General features: G+C 41.2%; 1 long non-coding RNA gene across 1 annotated transcript; it reads left to right on the forward strand.

Moving 5' to 3' along the window:
- The first annotated feature begins 13,875 nt into the window (after positions 1-13,875).
- Positions 13,876-15,587, forward strand: LOC120437509. Its single transcript, XR_005611190.1, has 3 exons — positions 13,876-14,141; positions 14,218-14,858; positions 15,004-15,587. It is a non-coding gene; the product is annotated as an uncharacterized LOC120437509 (long non-coding RNA).
- The last annotated feature ends 2,535 nt before the right edge of the window (positions 15,588-18,122 follow it).

An 18,122-nucleotide genomic window follows, 5' to 3' on the forward strand; every position in this document is an offset into this window, starting at 1 on the left:
CCGCTGAAGTCAAAGTAAACTTTATTGTCATCTCTGCTACTTACAGTCCAGTGTATAGAGAGATGAGACGACGAAGCTCCAGTTACAGCAGTGCAAGTAAACAAACAATCAATATAAGAAGAGTAAGAAAATAAATATAAACTTTAGGACTAGGGGTAAAGGGATCAATAACAATTTTAAATGTATAATTTGCAGTTTGATCATTTAAAGTCTCACATACAACCTGTCGAAAGGGTGCTGCTTCCAAACAGAGCACATTTCATTCACAATGTTGTAAATCCAAGCTCATTATGTATTCATGATTTGAATCCTGGGTTGTGTGAAATCCCAGAAATACACCTTAGACAAAGTGAATCTGTGAACTAAGGTGTAGGTGTGTTAGATTATGTTGTGGTGATCCTTGTGTTAGGAGATTTGTGTTCATACTGGAGTGCAAAATTAAAACCAATGGAAGATGGACAAGAAAAGTTCAAAGCCATCAGGAGCTCAGTTTAGAAAAAAGAGAAAAGAAGAGGAGGAGAAACAAGCAAAAGATACAGGTAAGTAGACGTGTCATTGGATAATGGCAGGTCATCCTGAAACAAGAATCAGAATACTTTATTAATCCCTAAAGAAATAATGTGGATTACAGTTGCTCCAAAAAAGAAATGGTAAAAATAGTAACAGTAACAGACTAAACTTCAAACAATACATTATGTTACAGATTTTAATATTAATTAGTCATCGTCAATTGTTGGTTTGTCCTGTTCTCATTGTATGACGTATTATGATGGCTGTTTGGTAGCTGTTTGCATACTATGCATACTGTGTGTGTGTGTGTGTTTCTCTGGCAAAATTCAGTATGGTTCCGACAACAGTTTTACGTTAATGTACAATCCTTAATGTGTATAATTCTTAATATGTTTTATGTGTGTGTGTGTGTGTGTGTGGGAGGGGGGAGGGAGCCAGAGGGAGTGTTCGCCCAGGGCGCCAAACAGCCTAGGACTGTCACTGGTTATGGTCAAATCATCATCAAAGAGATGAAAAACAAGTCAAAGATATAACGTACATCTGATCTTTGTCTCCATCATGTTTCAGTTCTACACACTGACCCCTTGGTTTAAGCTAAATGCTAACATTAGAATGGCAACAGGCTGATGTTTAGTAAGCTAGTTAGTTATGTTAAGCATGTTCATCATAGTAGTGGGTAACATTTCCTTGTGAGCTGTGTAAATCTTTGTATTGCTTGATTCAAGAAAATCACAGTGTCCTCCACCTTTGGTAGTGACGTTACTGAGTAATATGTTCCACACCATTCCCGATGAGTCTGAAATCTCATTTGGGTAATCACACTAATTACCAAGATCAAATTCTTGTTAATGTATAAAAAGGCATGCTCAACAAACTAAATGTATTTTGATATGATATTTTTGACTTCTTTAAACAAGCATCCTGTTTTTTATTTCAGTAAACCTAAAGCCGATGAAGATTCTCACTTGTGTATTTTCTTCATTGGCAGATAATAACAGCATGTTTGCTTTGTGCTCTGTGGTGAAGTGCATCAGTTTGCATTAGGATAAACATAGCAGCATTGTGGTCGTCTACCTTCTTTTTCACTCAAACACCCACCAGCTCTTTTCTGGTTAACTGTTGCTTGCAGCAGCGGTGTGAAGTGGAAAAAAAACTGAAAATCCGATGCTCATTTAAAAAAAAAAAATTCAGTGCCGGATGTAACAAAAACATTTTGCCATAGCTGTAGTGTTATAATACAGGATTACAGTACTACTGCAATTCATGTTGTTGAAGTAATTTAAGTGTTCTATTGTGCAGAGAATAATCCAGCTGAAGTCTCCTCAGAGGTGGGAACTGAAGACATGAGTTATGGACAAATACTCATCAGATCAAAGACTCCCAGAGGTACATCTGCTATCTATCTTCAACTTTGAACAAAGCCAAGCTAGCTGTAATTCTAAGCTAAGCTAACCACATCCTGTCTCAAGGTCAGGATGTCAAATTTGTCAGTTCTATCAGACAGCAGACTGAATTTCCTGGAACACTGTGCCTGTATTAGTGTGTTGGCTGTCTCAGATCTTTAGTGAGGGCCTTCTGTCTGAATAGTTGAGAATCTGGGTGCAGTCGTAGGAACAAGAACACCATCCTGCACTTTATAGATACTACTTGTATTGGGGGTTCCTTTTTTAAAAGAAATATGGCTGAGTCTGAGAAACCTTCTTCAAGTTTCAGGAAAAGACAGAGATCTTGTAAATTGCATTGATTCAATACACATCTAAAGTGTTTGCAGTGTGAAGAACTGTGTTTTATTAACCTGGGCTGTTTCCCAGTAATGTCTGAACTTGAAGTGTGTGATGCAGGGAGGTGGAGATTGGAGGTCTTAATTGAACTACAAAGCTTGTAATCATCTTTCCTGTTGTTTGAACTGTGTGTGTTTGTATTCAGACTTTAAACCAGAGCCAGATGTCATCTACTCTTCACTCAAGTTGTCCACCAGTCCAACCACTGTCATCCAGCTGCTGGTCTCTGATTGGTCCTCCCAGCATCTCAAGAATACAGCTGCTTGTTAAAATACTTTTATATAATTTGTGCCTTTTTCTCACTCAATCAACTCAAAAAACACATTTTCAACAGAATTTTCTGCCAGGTAGGCAATGATCATATAAATATGCTAATACACTATTAACTTTATTGTTATTTAAATGTTATTTATGCTCAGTAACTTATGACTGCAACCTGGTTTCTTTGGCAGATTAATAAACAGTTCTTCTTGTATAACGTTCCTGTATGTGGGCTTTACCAAGCTGTGAGATGGAAAATGTGACTTGGTTGTGGCTAACCAAAGAAAATTGTTAGAGTGGATTGTTAAATGTTTGTCATTTTTATGCTTACCATCCATTTCTACATTGTTTAACTGTGAGGCTGAAGTGTTTTATCCTTGTGGAGGTCTGTTTGATGCTTGGTAGAACTTCCTGACCTTTGTATGGTTTCACTGTGTTACCTATGGTAAACCATACATTGGGTGTGGGGGAGACTACCCTCTTTATGACCAAGGATGTTCCTCCTGCTTTTGTGATTTATGACCCTTTGATCAGCAGGAACACACAAGTAATCGATCGAACACTGTTGCCTTGTTTTTCTTTCATGGGAATAAGTCCTGGATACAGCGGGGTCTGAGTTTAGACCCAACAAAAATGTCTCCCTTCCGTGGAGGGGGAGGCTTTACTCCTTCCCCTTTTGTGAGTGTGGACGCTGCCAGGCTTTGCTCTTTAAACGCTTTGCTTCTTTTATTGATTTTTATGCTGATTTTTTTTCAGTATGAGCTTACCTGCGATAGCTTCTGTACACTTATAGATCATTAGGACCAGAGGTGGGTCGACTATCCAAAAATTGTACTCAAGTAAGAGTAGCATTACTTTAAAATATTATTACTCAAGTGAAAAGTAGTCGTTACTCAAGTAAGAGTATAAAAGTACTTGGCGAAAAGACTACTCAAGTAGCGAGTAACTGTTTGAAATGTCCAATTTATTTACTAAATAAATGTTATCAGACAAACAAAAATAAATAAATAAACAAATTTTACTATTTTCAAAAGGAATATATGTAAAAACATCAACAAAATAAGGCACAACAATTCTAATTTCCAGATTTCAGTTTTTCACAACTTTCGGTTTTTTTCACAAATACCTACAGTAAATAATATGAACATATTAACAGTGCAAACAATTTCCAGTGACAAGATATGCTGTAAACTTTATATTCATTTTTGCTCCAAATGGCACAGCAGCCTCAGCGAAAACATTAGAACAAGGCATCTTCAACATATGTTCATACAAGGCAGCTCAGTTTACCATAAGTCAGTGGTTCCCAAACTTTTTTTTGCTGGGCCGTAGTAAGAAAATAAACTACTAAATATTTTTCGCTGCGCCAGCACGTACACGGGTGATTTTGAAATCGCAGCTGTTTCGTCCACACGTAAACGGAGATTTTTTAAAACTCCTATTTTGGGTTTATGTGTGGACGAGGACTACAGAGTTCGTCACGCAATGTCAAAGGTATGTGCCTTTTTTTCACGTCACGCTGTGCGCACGTAATTTTTTACAGGAGATGAATTGCAGAATGGCAGATTGTCAGATTAACAGTATTTTGTCTCTATCTTCAGGTTTTACACACAGTTAATGTCCCTTCATATACAAAGGCTGAGGCATCACGGTGTAATTGTTTTACATGTAGTTGTTTTTTTCCTGTGTAATAATATTCAACATTGCTATCACTATATTTTTCAAAAAATGTATCTCTGTGCAAAATGGGTTCAAAAACTTAAACAAATGTGGGATCCTGTTTGTCCGTGCCGCGGCCCCCCTGCAATGACTCTGCGCCCCCCCTAGGGGACGGGCCCCACCCCTCGGGAAGGTCTGCCATAAGTTGTATGGGTGTGCATCTATTTCTGCATAATTAGCAAAAATGTGCTATTTCTTCACTCAGTGAGATGATGGTTAAGCTTCAATAGCAGTTTGCTCTCAGGGTTCTTTCTGTGAAGCTGTAACTGTTTAGCAGTGAACAGGAGTCCTGCATGACTAAGAAGTCCTTCACAGGCTCCAGATGCAGGAAGAGCTGTATTGATTTTGATCAACAGCTTCTTGATGTGAGGAAAGCCATGCAATAGATCCACACTTCCAGGGAATGGGCATGTAAGGTATCTCTCCAGCTCCCCTGCTTCTGGCTTTCCTGACCCCGTGGATCCATCATCTTCGTCAATTAGGCTGCTGTTTGTGCTGGCCTCATCCAGCTCTGTGTCTAGATGATGTCTGATGAAGTGGAGACCTGTGGAAAGACATAACGTTTTCAAAAGAATTAGGTGTGGTCATTATAGTGCATATCCACTGCAAAGCTGCAAATGTTTGCTTGGAGCTAGCCTCCAAAAGATGGCCATACACTGTGCGATTTTTGGTCCATTTTGAGCCGATTTGTCAGTTGCGCAACCGTTTTGGGGATCAGCCCGAGTTTTGCCTTAATTGTGTGTGCATCATGTAGTATATGTGGGGTAACGATAAGAAGTTAACACCACACGACCAGCTCCCAATCATCAATCGTATGGTCGCATGATAATCAAACCAGTTTGAAATCCTGTCGTCCCTCAACACAGCCTCTCACACTGCGCACGCACAGTGTCTGGGTGGCAGCTCTACGCTTCCGTATCCGAGGCTTTTCAATGTGGCCTCACAAAATTATCACGACTACAACAACCATGAAAATAGTTGAATGGACATTGCTGCTCAATCACAGCTGCCTGGTCAATGTTTTTCATTAGTAATTTAGCAAAGTTGATGGTGTGTGTGTTTGTGTCTGTGTGAGTAAAAGACAGAGAGGGAGAGCAAGCGACATATTTTGTATGATAAGCTTCATGTTATGGACGCACGGTTTGAGCACTCAGGTTGCATCAGAGCATCAGGCCACCTAGTGTGAGTTTATAGCTCACGCTAGCTAACCAGCGAGCAGTTAAAAAGACAGCCGAAGCTGCACAAAACACCCACAAACTTATCTCACTACAACGTAGCTCAAGCTCTAAACAGCTGCTGTAACATAAGACTGACATCCAGCTAATCACAGCTAAAAAGATATTTAGAGAAAACTTACCGTTTCCTCAGGTTACACGAGTTGAGTTGTTTCACGCTAAAAAGTTGGTTTCTTTTGGCTCTGACTGAAGACACCGACACTGCAGACATAGCTGTTCTTTTGTGCTGCTTTTAAGCAAAACATTCTTTGTATGTGAGGCCAAAGGTGTTCATCCTCTTCAACTCAAGCGTAGACTCTGCGATGTTTTCATGTTTCTTCTTACCATGTGTCTACTACTTTAAAAGTTTGCTCCACAGTTACAAATTGGTCATGTGACTGCATGGCCACATCTCATTGGTAAAAAAGTTACCGGAAACTCCACTGGCGGCACGTTACTTAATGTGTTAAACTAATTACTTTTTTTTTTTTTTTTTTAAAAGTAACGAGTCAAATTTTGCAAATGTAGCGGAGTAAAAGTAGCGTTTCTTCTTCATAAATGTACTCAAGTAAAAGTAAAAAGTATACTGCAAAAAAGTACTTTAAAAGTACATTTTTTTCAAAAACGTACTCAAGTAAATGTAACCCACCACTGCTCCTGTACAGTACAGAATTGCTGCATCGATCGCTAGCAATGTGAGTCTGAAGTGCAGTACTGAATGTGTCATGGTCCTGAGTCATTGTGACCCAGTGTTCTTAGTTTTCCTGTGGTTTTGTATTTTGTTCCTTATGTTAATTGGATTGTTTGGTTTGGTATTTGGATTCCCCCTGTGTCCATGCTTTTATTGGGGTGTTTGTTCTGTTCCCGTCCTTTGTGTTTGTGTTCTCCTCATCCCCTCGTGTATTCATCCTTGTTCTCTGCCTCTCTCTTTCTGCCTCTCTCTCTGTGCTCATCTCTGTGTACTGTGTTGTGTTGGGATTCAGAGATTCTTGTAGTGCTACGATATAATCTGCCTTAGGATAAATGCAGTAATAACATGTTTTACAGTATTATTTTAACAGTAATATTTCTTACAGGGTTGCATTGAATATGTTTGTCATCACAGTGACCTTTCTATTCACAGGTTGAGTTCCTTTTATACACAATGCATAACTGTGCTTGTTTAGAGTTGATGTTCCATCCAAGAGGGTTTTAAGCTTCACTGGTGAGAGTGTCCAGGTGATACATGTTGAGGGAAGATGGGAACATAGCAGGTTAATTGCATGCATGCTTACAATACACATATTAATCTAGTAGCAGGCCTGAGCGAAGGCCCAAGTGTCTTCTGCTCCTTCTTGAGACTTGCTGCAATTCTGTCTACTTAGTGATTGATGACGGGGGTCCATTAATAGCTTTTAGGGGCCGTGGAGGTTGAAGTTTATTACCTTAAAAGGTAACTGATATAGAAAGGAGAAGTTATATGTCTGTTTATAGTTATTAAGATGTACATGATGTACCCTTGTCTGTAAACAATGTATTTTTGGAATGTATTTGACGTACGTGGGGGCGTGATCCTCTTTGCTATAAATTCAGAACCCAGTGTATTTTCAGAGCAAACAAACCATATGCTGATGGTTGCTCTCCTGTGTCAATAAACTCATCGTCTGATTGCACTTTTCTGGAGCCTCCGTCGTTTGTTGTCTGGTCTGCAGTTGATCGATCTCGCTTCAGTTGTGTTTAAGGTCCACATCTTGGTGTCAGTAGTTTCGTGTCCTCCCCCGCTCGGTCATGAGTAATTGTCCTCAGCTGTGTTTCCCGTGTGTTCCCACTTCCCTCATTACTAGTGATTGTCCTGTGTGTCGAAGCTTTGAGTCGTGCTTCGGGTAATCTCGGGGGCGTGTCTGTGAAGCGCATATCGAGGCTTGTTTTGATTACGTATGCAGTGACGTTCGAGGCCTCGTGGGCAGTCTGTACCACGTGACTGATTCGGGAACTGGTTCACCGGTTCGCGCCAGTGTATCAAAAGATTTATTAGAATTCACCGTTTTGTCGAGAGCATAAAGGCCAGATATGAACTTTCATTAAACAGAACTTTATTTAATGTGATGGATGTGCTTGAGCAGAGGCACACAGCTCTTCAATGTTTGGCTCAATTTGGGAAAGGCTGAGTCTTAAATCGTTTTCCACACAAAGTCTTGCTCTGTATTTTGTTTTCATGTTTGTTAAAGCAGAAAATCCCCTTTCGCATAAGTATGTGGTGGCGAAAGGCATCAGAGTCTTGACAGCGCGCTTAGCCGGCGTGGGCTGTTCAGTGCGCAGTCCTATCCAGAAATCCGCCAGGGTCTTTTGAGCATGTTCAACTTTTAGAGCTCCATCTGTGGCGATTTCAATTAGGCTCTCCTGGTCAGACGGTGATAACGAAGTAGGCACGGCGGTGAACGGGTGACGTATCCAATCATTTGAGCCGTCAGTCTCTGGGAAGTATCGGCGTAACTGCGCCGCCAGCTCCTCAAGGTGCACGTTGCATTCGCGCTTTACACTTTTTGATAGTGTGAGATCATTTGAGCACAGAAAATCATGCAGCACGGGAAAGACTTCAGTGTTGTTTGCATTCATGCAGTTCTTCCAAAGGTTTAACTTCTTTATCATGGCCTCAACTTTATCTTGAATATTGAATATAGTTGCAGAAATGCCTTGTAATCCGAGATTGAGCTCGTTCAGACGAGAAAATATATCACACAGATAAGCCATGCACGTAAGGTACTCTTCATCATGCAAATGTTTAGAAAACTTTAAGTTCATCCCTCAGCTCAAAGAAACGGGTCAGCACTTTCCCTCTAGATAGCCAGCGAACCTCTGTGTGGAGTAATAAAGTCTCATGCTCGCTGCCCATCTCATTGCACAACGCAGCAAATAAGCGGGAGTTCAGCGGCCTGGCTTTCACAAAGTTAACCATTTTTACACTTGTGTCCAAAACATGTTTCAAACGGGCAGGTATTCCCTTTGCTGCAAGAGCCTCTCGGTGGATGCTGCAGTGTACCCAAGAGGAATCTGGCGCGACTGCTTGCACACGCGAAACCACACCTCCGTGTCTCCCAGTCATGGCCCGTGCGCCATCGGTACAGATGCCAACACATCTGTCCCACATGAGTCCATGTGTGTTCATGAATGTGTCCAGCTTTTGAAAAATATCTGCGGCAGTTGTCCTTTGTTCCAGCGGTTTACAGAACAGCATGTCCTCCTTGATGGTTCCTTCATGAATGTAGCGCACATATACGAGGAGATGCGCCAGGCCAGCCACATCCGTGGACTCATCTAGCTGTATTGCATAAAATTCACTGTGGCGTATGCGCAGAAGTAGCTGCTGTAAAACATTTTCTGACATTGCACTGATGCGCCGTGAGACAGTATTGTTTGATGATGGAATGGACTGTATCGTCTTTTTTGCCTTTTCACCCAACATTGTCCCTACCATATCTAAAGCAGCAGGGAGAAGGAGGTCCTCCACAATAGTGTGGGGTTTGTTGGTTTTAGCCACTCTGTAACTGACCATGTAAGATGCTTGTAGTCTGTTTTTATTCATAAGATCTGGCACTTGAATGCAGGTTTTACTTGTTGAAAGTGATTTTAGCTGTCGCTCAAAATATTCTCTTGGTTTATTTTTCAAATGGGGATGATTTGTCTCTAAATGTCTGCAAAAGTGAAGGTTTCATTGAGTTCTGAGACAATACTTTTGCACAAATAACACATTGTGGCCGGGAAAATCCACCAATATTTATACACGTGAACCCCAGCGAAACATAATTGTCATCATATTTGCGCTTCTTTGAGGAGGTTGTGTTACAGTCCAAGCTGTCATGTTTTCTCCCACTTTGACGCTCCGCATCAGACACTTCATCACTTTCCACATGACTGGCTCCAGCTATGCTAGCCAGCAGCTAGCAACAACAGATACATCCGTGCTAGCATCCAAATCTGAGGAACACATTGTTTTTGAACAATCACCTGTGCGGTCACTGGAAAATGCATCTTCAGATATGAGCTGATCGGTTGTTGTGGCCGGTGTCTCTGTGGTAGGGCCTTTTTTTCTTGTTAACCACTTGTCCATTTTCGTGCAGCACTGAATGCTTGGAGGCAACTTTAACTGTTCGGTGTCAGTCATTTGGGCAAGTCACGCCCATGTATTTTGTTAGAGCTATTTTTTGCTGAACACCAGAGGGTGGTATAAAGTCATGTATTTGAGAGCCACATAAAACTGCATTAGCACAAATTTGGGATTTTAAAATTTGTGATCCCCATTCAAACCCCGACCCTCGCGTACCCCCTACAGCCAGTTGCGTACCCCCGGGGGTACGCGTACGCTAGTTTGGGAACTACTGCTCTAAAGAACTTGGATACAGCAACAACACTTCATCTATGCTGAGGCATTACAGAGCCCTGCATGAGAACAAGGAGACTAACCAAGGTGGACCAAGCTCAGGTGAGTTTTTGTAGGTTTTAAGGATTCAGTCATTTGAAACATTTATATTCCCCATGTAATTCATTAATATTTGGGTTGTATTTACTGATATATGTAATTTCCTAATGTCTTTTTTTTGTATCAGGGGAGAGGAATGGTGTGGATGAGGCCTTGGTCAACATGGTGATAGAGGATTCCCAGCCCTTCACTATTGTGGAGGACAGTGGGTTTAGGAAGCTTGTTAAAGTTTTGAACCCTAACTATGTTCTCCCCACAAGGCAGGTGTGTATCTTAAAATATGAAGCATGTTTCCATTTTGCCTTTATTTCCATATTAAGTACTGTACCTTCTTTTGTTTAGGCTTTGAAAGCTATGGTGGACCAAAGATACAAAGAGTCCAAACAAAAAGAAAAACTGACTGTGGCCAAGGCTCTGCAGTTAGTTTGACATCTGATATGTGGACCTCCATTAACATAGAGGCTTACCTAGCCATCACCTGCCATTTCATTGACTCTAACACTGCATTGCATTCTGTAGTGTTAGGTGTTCAGCACTTCCCTCAAGCACATACTGCTGTCAATTTGTCACAAGTAACAGCAGCGCTCATGTCAGAGTGGGGCATTACAGACAAAGTTACGTGTTATGTGACTGATGGAGCAGCAAACATGGGTGCTCGTGCTAAGGAGCTTCGTTTGCGTCACAGTAATTGTGTGGCACATACATTAAACCTAATGGTCAAAAAAGCTCTTGATCAACACACTACGCTGTCTGACATCCGGACTACCTGTAGGAGGATAGTGGGATAGTTCAAGAGCAGTACAACTGCTAAGGTTTGTTCCATTATTTCATTACTGCTTTAAGGTGCTGCTGCAGTAACACAGCTTGAATTAATCAGTTTGTGTTGGCTGTTTGTCTAGGAGAGGCTGACAGAGGTGCAGGAGCAAATGGGCCGGCCTGCACTGAAGTTAATTCAAGAGGTGGATACACGTTGGAACAGCACATTCCAAATGCTTCAACATGTTCATGAACTCAGGGAACCTATTGGAGCATCGTTAGCTGGCCTACACACTGATATTAGCCCACTATCCTCTGAACAGTATGACCTTATGGCAGAATGTCTTAAAACACGCTCCCGATTTAATGATGCCACAACTGAGCTGTCAGAGGAAAAGCGAGTGTCTGGATCCAAAGTAATTCCACTTCTAACAATGTTGCACCATGCACTAAATGAAGAGGAAATGGGAGTTGTCCTAACTCCAGAGAGCTCCACCATGGTTGACTGTCTAAGTAGACAATTAAAGGAGAGGCTCTACACATTGCAGTCAATGAGCATCATGTCACTGGCAACATTGCTGGATCCAAGGTTTAAAAAAATAGTCTTTAGCCCAAATAAAGCAATGGATGCTGAGAAGAGACTTATTTTTGAATGTGCTGCTATTTTGCGGCACTTGGCTCTCTCATCAGCAGTCTCATCATCAAACGCTTCTCAGCCTGTGACTCAAGGTATATAAGCACATTTCGATTATTACATTGTATTTAGTTACTTACATTGTTTGTTTTAGGTAGAAAACTGTGGCATCGTTTGGACACCACTGTTCTGGTGACAAAGACCCCAAATCAAATACTACTGCTGAATTGGTGAGCGGTGAGATAGTCAGGGAGTTCATGCTCGGACACATACACCCCCAGCACTCGCTTTTGCTCAATGAGGGACTGGAAAATATAATACGTGCTGCTCCAGCGCGTCTGTACATCCTGCTGCAGTCTCTTTATTGGCTGGCTGAGCTGTCCCTGAATGTCCTCGAGGCGGGAGTAGGCTAAGGCGAAATATTTAAAATGCTCAACTATTTTCCGTCCCACTGCTGTAGCATCAGCTATGCTCGTCTGTGCTAATAAGTGTGGGTAAACTCTTTGTACTCGTTGCCGTGTTGGGATTTTAGGTGCTTGATTAAATTAATTGTGTTAAATGTGCTACCTTTTGAGCCTCCTCTGGACAATTTCGCTGAGCACAATTTGCAGTCCGCCTTTGTTTTCACGTCTTCGTTCACTTTGAAATAGTTCCACACGGCTGACTTGTCTCGCCTGCCTTCTCCCAGCTCCGAGCTGCAGCCAGGGCACTGTGATTAACCCCTTACATGCTGCTCAAACATAGACAGGTCTCAGACTGTGGTATCGGGGGACTTTTAACGAGTATGAGTACTTTAGAAAATGTGGTATCGAGGCCGATACCAGATACCGGTATCGGTGCATCCCTACTAACGTGCACATAGTCTATTTTATACGTTTTAAATTGTAAGTTTGAGACGTATAAAATAGTACTGATAATTTCATAATTCAAATTAAACAAGAATCGGGTCTGATCACCAACAAAAACCGCTCTGAAATAAACACAAAATCAACACAAAGCAGTACAATTGGGAAAAACAACAATCACAGTTGGCCAATCAGGCGGGTGGCAACAGATTACATCACAATTTGTAACATAAAAGACCAGCGGTACCTTTCCTGGTCTTTCTGAAGAAACTTCCAGTCACAGTCACAGCTCTTCGACTTTTCTCTCAGTGGTATTAAGAACTTCATAAAACGTAAGTATTGAAATTGGAGCTTTTTTTTTAGTGCCTTTATTCTATGTACAACACATTATAATGTAGTGAAAGATAAAAGATCTAGCCATTTAAGTTCTTGTGAATATAAAGACTGTCAAAGTACCCCTAAAATTTGGCCTGACTTTTCTTTCGGCCAACGAATGTTTTATATATGTGTATCTTCATTTTTGTCTCGAAGAAAAAAAAAATCACTTTTGATAAATTAACATTTAGTATTGATAGCAATGTATTTAATTGAAAACACTATCTGAATGTATTCATGAAAATGGCATCTATTTTTTTTATGAAATATGAAGATCTTCCAGAATCAGACAAATCTTCCAAATCAGTTTTATAAACTTTAAGACGTTAAGTTTGGGCTGTTAGTCCTGTGCCCTGTCAACCGTCTCCCAGCTTTGCAAGCCAATTACTTTCCCAGTTACTCTATACAGCAGCTGAGTAACCAATAGGAGTATAGCTACGTATTTAGCATATTCCTGTATTGTCATGAAATTGGGAGTGCGGGAGACAATATACACAGCAGACAGGAACATATATAACAGTGGAAATCTATTCAGCCCCAATGTTTCCACTGCCTGGTGCAAAGGGTGGTGGCCATCTCCCACAGAGCTGTTTCTGGTCAAAAAATTGCCATTTTCTGCCCAGTTAAGGAGGGCGGGACTGTCCTAAAAGCAGGGACAGTAATTCTATAATTCTATTGGCTCAAATGATTAAAAAGAGGAGCCAATATGAACTAAGGCTATGTCCACACGTACCCGGGTATTTTTGAAAACGCAGATTTTTCTTTCGTCCACACGTAAACGGCGTTTTCAGTCACTGAAAACGGAGATTTCTAAAAATGCCTGCCACGGTGGATATTTTCAAAAAGGTGTGCGCCTTTTTTGACGTCACACTGTGCGCCACGTTATTGTTTCGGTGAAATTAATTACTACAATACTGTTACAGTTAATTGTACTCTTGGCAGTGTTTAAATGCTTACATATACACACAGTTACTGTCCCTCCACATATACGACTGGGTTCTGCTTCTATGCCCCAGCTTTGTTTACTATTTCCCTTCGAGGCTTCTAGACTCCTGATTGGCCAACATTTCTAAACGGTTAGGAATATACGCCACCTGTTGCTTTGGCATGTTCCTAGCAGCGTTTTCCTTCATTTCTGCGTTTACGTGTAGACGGAAAATCTCCGTTTTCAAAAATACCCGTGTACGTAGCCTAAAGCCACAGAGACCAAGCAGGTGCACTATGTTTGTGTGTGTGTGTATGATGATTACTTGTTTTCTATTGTACACTGGAACCTATTTTCAAGTATTATATTAATTGATACTTATTTTAATTATTATCTGAAAGAAATTAAATGGGGACAAGAAAATTGTGATTTTTTTTTTTTTCTGCGTTCCATCCAGAGTGAATTAGATAGACTTACATGTGCTGTAATTGTCATGGTCCGTGGGAGTACCTGGAGGGGGTTTCCTTCTGGGGCTGTTGTGCCATCCCTTTGGGGCAGAGACTTTGGTGCTTCAGCTGAGCCTCAGCTGCGAGCAATCAGCGGGAGACCTACTTCAGCTGACTCGACCGGCTCCTCCTTGCCAGTTTGTTCTACCCTACTCGGTGGTAAATGACGTTTTCTTTCGTGGTTTTCCTTGTGTGACTTAGCTCTCAGAGTAATTTCTGTCTTCCCCTCATTCAGCGGAGTTCCAATCCTGGCTTTCACCTTCTGGGACAGTCCCCCGTCTCCCAGCCTACTTGTCCGCCTGCCCTCCAGACGCTTTCCACGGACAACATCCTTCCCCTCGGTGATACTAACCCAGACTGGCACAGTAAGGCGGACTATTCTACAGTTTCTAGTTATCTAAGCTTCAGTTTTCCCTCCCGATTATAACCACCTCTGTAAGCATTCCTCGCCCGTGTTTGGTCTGGGATTTTTTGGTCCACTTCCCTGGGTGAACCTGTTGGTTCATGACAGTAATATTTGTATGTATTTTATGAAGGCTCATAAGCATTAAATTAATTGTCAGACCAACACTTTGTAAAGATAATTTGTTTTCACAGAAATATTGAAATGCTTTGGGGTATGTAAAACTTAGGGTTGAAGAAGTTAATGTTTTTGTTTCATATCAAAATGTGAAGAGACGACATGAAAGCAACAGGTGTTACTGTATTCTATCAGAACTGGATCCAGCAGAAATGTATGAACCTGGTAATGTGTTTGTTTTGCTTTTTTCTTTCAGAATGGCCTTAATGACGTTGACCACTAACCGGCCTGAGACGCCGTACTTCAGGCCCCCACCCATTCACATCTGGGTGTTAAAATCTTGAGACCAGCTAAAGGTGGTTCAATTCGATTTTATTTATATAGCATCAAATTACAACAACAGTCGCTTTAAGGCGCTTTATATTGTACAGCAGATCGTACAATAACATGGCTATGAAGTAAGATCATAGAAATAAATTTCTTTATTTATGTATTTATCAGGTGATCAGCTGGGATATCCAAGATGGAGTGGTCAAACCACTGTTAACAAAAAAAAATACGGTGGCAGCAATCACTGACGGAGAGACAGTGGCAAAAATTACTTTGTTTGAAGAATTCTCATCCAAAGAGGGCATGTTTTACATGATGAGGAAAAATGAACTGAGAGGCCAAGCTCCCCCTTATCTAATCAACATCACAGTGAGGACACAGTTTTTTAAAGCTCCTGCCCTTGCAGTAACAGAGGCACTCATCACAAAGGCGGAGGAGCTTCTTGATCCACCTTTCCCAGCAAAACCACTGAGGATGAGCCCAATGTTTGGAGGGCTTATGAGAGTGGAAGGGGAGGTTGTGGAGGTATTGCTTTAGGTTTTCAAAGAAACCATTACTTTTTTTGTCTTTAATTGAATTTTCAGTGTTCAGCAGTGAGGAAAGTTGTTGCATGCAAACAGCAGGTGCCTATACGAACGCTCCAGCTAAAGTAGGTAATGGTGAAACTAAAGTGTAATATTAAAAGAGCCAGAGGAAGAGGCCCAGGGACAGCCAGGCTGTTCTTCAGTTTCTAAAAGACCAGGCCGAACGAGAGGAAGAGAGAGAGAGACAGGCGCTGGCTAAGGAAGAAGAGTGGGAGAGGGCAGCTACTGAAAGGACAGACCGATATCTATCACTGTTTGAAAAACTTGTCGAAAAATTTTAAATAAAGCAATTTGAATTTTTTTTTAACCAACAGGAGGCTTTTTCTTTTGGCCTTAGCTGCCTACATATCTGTTTGAGCATGACTACATCTTACAAATGAAACCTTTACCTAGATGTAGTCATGTTCAAACAGACATGCAGGCAGCTGTTCAGGAGCAGACAGTCGTGCAGCAAGCCTGGCTCGGATACAAGCTCCAGAAAGCTCCCTATCCACGCTGTGCCTTCTGTTTCAGATTCTGGTCCTGCTTGTGCCGCCTCCTTCTCGTCTCCTTCTTCTTGGCAGACGTCATCTGTTGCCACACAGATGTTGTGAAGGATGCAGCAAGCTCCCACAACTTTGGGAGCAAACAGAGGCCGGATCTAAAGGGCTCGCAAGAAAATGGAGCGCCAGCGTGTTTTGAGGATGCCAAAGGTACGCTTTATGATGTTTCTGGCCTTGGCGTGGTGCCGATTGAACCTTTCTTCAATTTGAGCTTTAAAAGAAAGACAGTACACAATTTTATTCAGTGCTAAGTAAACTTTCAATTAGTGTAATAGGTAGAATTATAATATTGCATTTGTTTTCTTAAAGCTCTGCATGCTTCACAGTAACATTATTGTAGAAATGAATTTCTACAATACTGTTACTGTTAATTGTACTCTCTGCAGTGTTTAAATGCTTACATATACACACACAGTTACTGTCCCTCCACATATACGACTGGTTTCTGCTTCTACGCCCCATCTTTGTTTACCATTTCCCTTCGAGGCTTCTAGACTTCTGATTGGCCAACATTTCTACACAGTGAGGAATATATCGCCACCTGTTGCTTTGGCATGTTACTAGCAGCGTTTTCCTTCGTTTTTGCGTTTACGCGTAGACGGGATTATTTGGCAATCTTTGGCTAGGTCTTCAGTAAGATATCTGGAATGTTGCTGTTTTTCACTTCAGGAGCATGAATCCTTTTATCAGATAATCTTCCTATGATGATTACTTGTTTTCTATTGTCCACTGTAACCAATTTCCAAGTAATATGTTAATAAATAATTTTTTTAATTAATATCTGAAAAAAATTAAGTGGGGACAAGAAAATTGTGATTTTTTTTTTTCTGCGTTCCATCCAGAGTGAATTAGGCTATGTCCACACGTACCCGGGTATTTTTGAAAACGCAGATTTTTCTATGCGTTTGCACCTTTCGTCCACACGTAAACGGTGTTTTCGGTCACTGAAAATGGAGATTTCTAAAAACTCCGGCCAGGGTGGATATTTTCTAAAACTCCGTTTTTGCATTTACGTGTGGACGAGAAAAATGGAGAAAACGCAGCGTCAAAGTTGTGCGCCTTTTTTGACGTCACACTGTGCGCCACGTTGTTGTTTCGGTGAAATGAATTTCTACAATACTGTTACTGTTAATTGTACTCTCTGCAGTGTTTAAATGCTTACATACACACTCACAGTTACTGTCTCTCCACATATACGACTGAGTTCTGCTTCTATGCCCCAGCTTTGTTTACTATTTCCCACCGAGGCTTCTAGACTTCTGATTGGCCAACATTTCTACACGGTTAGGAATATAGCGCCACCTGCTGCTTTGGCATGTTCCTGGCAGCGTTTTCCTTCATTTCTGCCTTTAAGTGTGGACGGGATTATTTTTTAAAACGAAAACGGAAAATCTCCGTTTTCAAAAATACCCGTGTACGTGTGGACATAGCCTTAGATAGACTTACATGTGCTGTAATATTTGTATGTATTTTATAAAGCTCATAAGCATTAAATTAATTGTCAGACCAACATTTTGTAAAGATAATTTTTTTTCACAGAAATATTGAAATGCTTTGGGGTATGTAAAACTTAGGGTTCAAGTTAATGATGTTTTTTGTTATGATTCAAAGGTTAAGGGGAGATATACTGGAAATCCAAATAACAACACTGGTCCGGCCGGGTGTAGTCAGGCGATAGTTTTTTAATGATTACACGCGTGGGAGTTACACCCTGCAAAACATCATCAAAACCACAATGACTTTTAACACAGTTTGAAAAGATCATCTTCTCGTCTCAATCCCAGGTGTCTTCTTGTTGGCCCCCGGATGCTCGCTTATCTGTCTGGAACATCAGGCACACGTTCTGCACAAACTGTCACATATGCACGCACAATTTTGCAGTCGCAAGCAAAACATGATTAAAACTTGCACCTATAAATGAACCTCTCTAACTGTATGTGTGTGTATGTGTGTCTCGTCCTTAAATGCTCTCTCATCTCACCCGTTGCACTTCTGACCTCTCACCTCACCAGCTAGACCTTGTAACCTTTCCACTAGACAGAAGGCCAGCACGTACACAACTGAAACTATATGTGTAATATATCTAGGGATGCACCGATACCGATACTGGTATCGGGTATCGGGGCCGATACTGTAAAATGTGTGCGTACTCGTACTCGTAAAA

This window comes from Oreochromis aureus, linkage group 3, assembly GCF_013358895.1.
Source record: "Oreochromis aureus strain Israel breed Guangdong linkage group 3, ZZ_aureus, whole genome shotgun sequence".
In the NCBI taxonomy this organism is placed as follows: domain Eukaryota; kingdom Metazoa; phylum Chordata; class Actinopteri; order Cichliformes; family Cichlidae; genus Oreochromis; species Oreochromis aureus.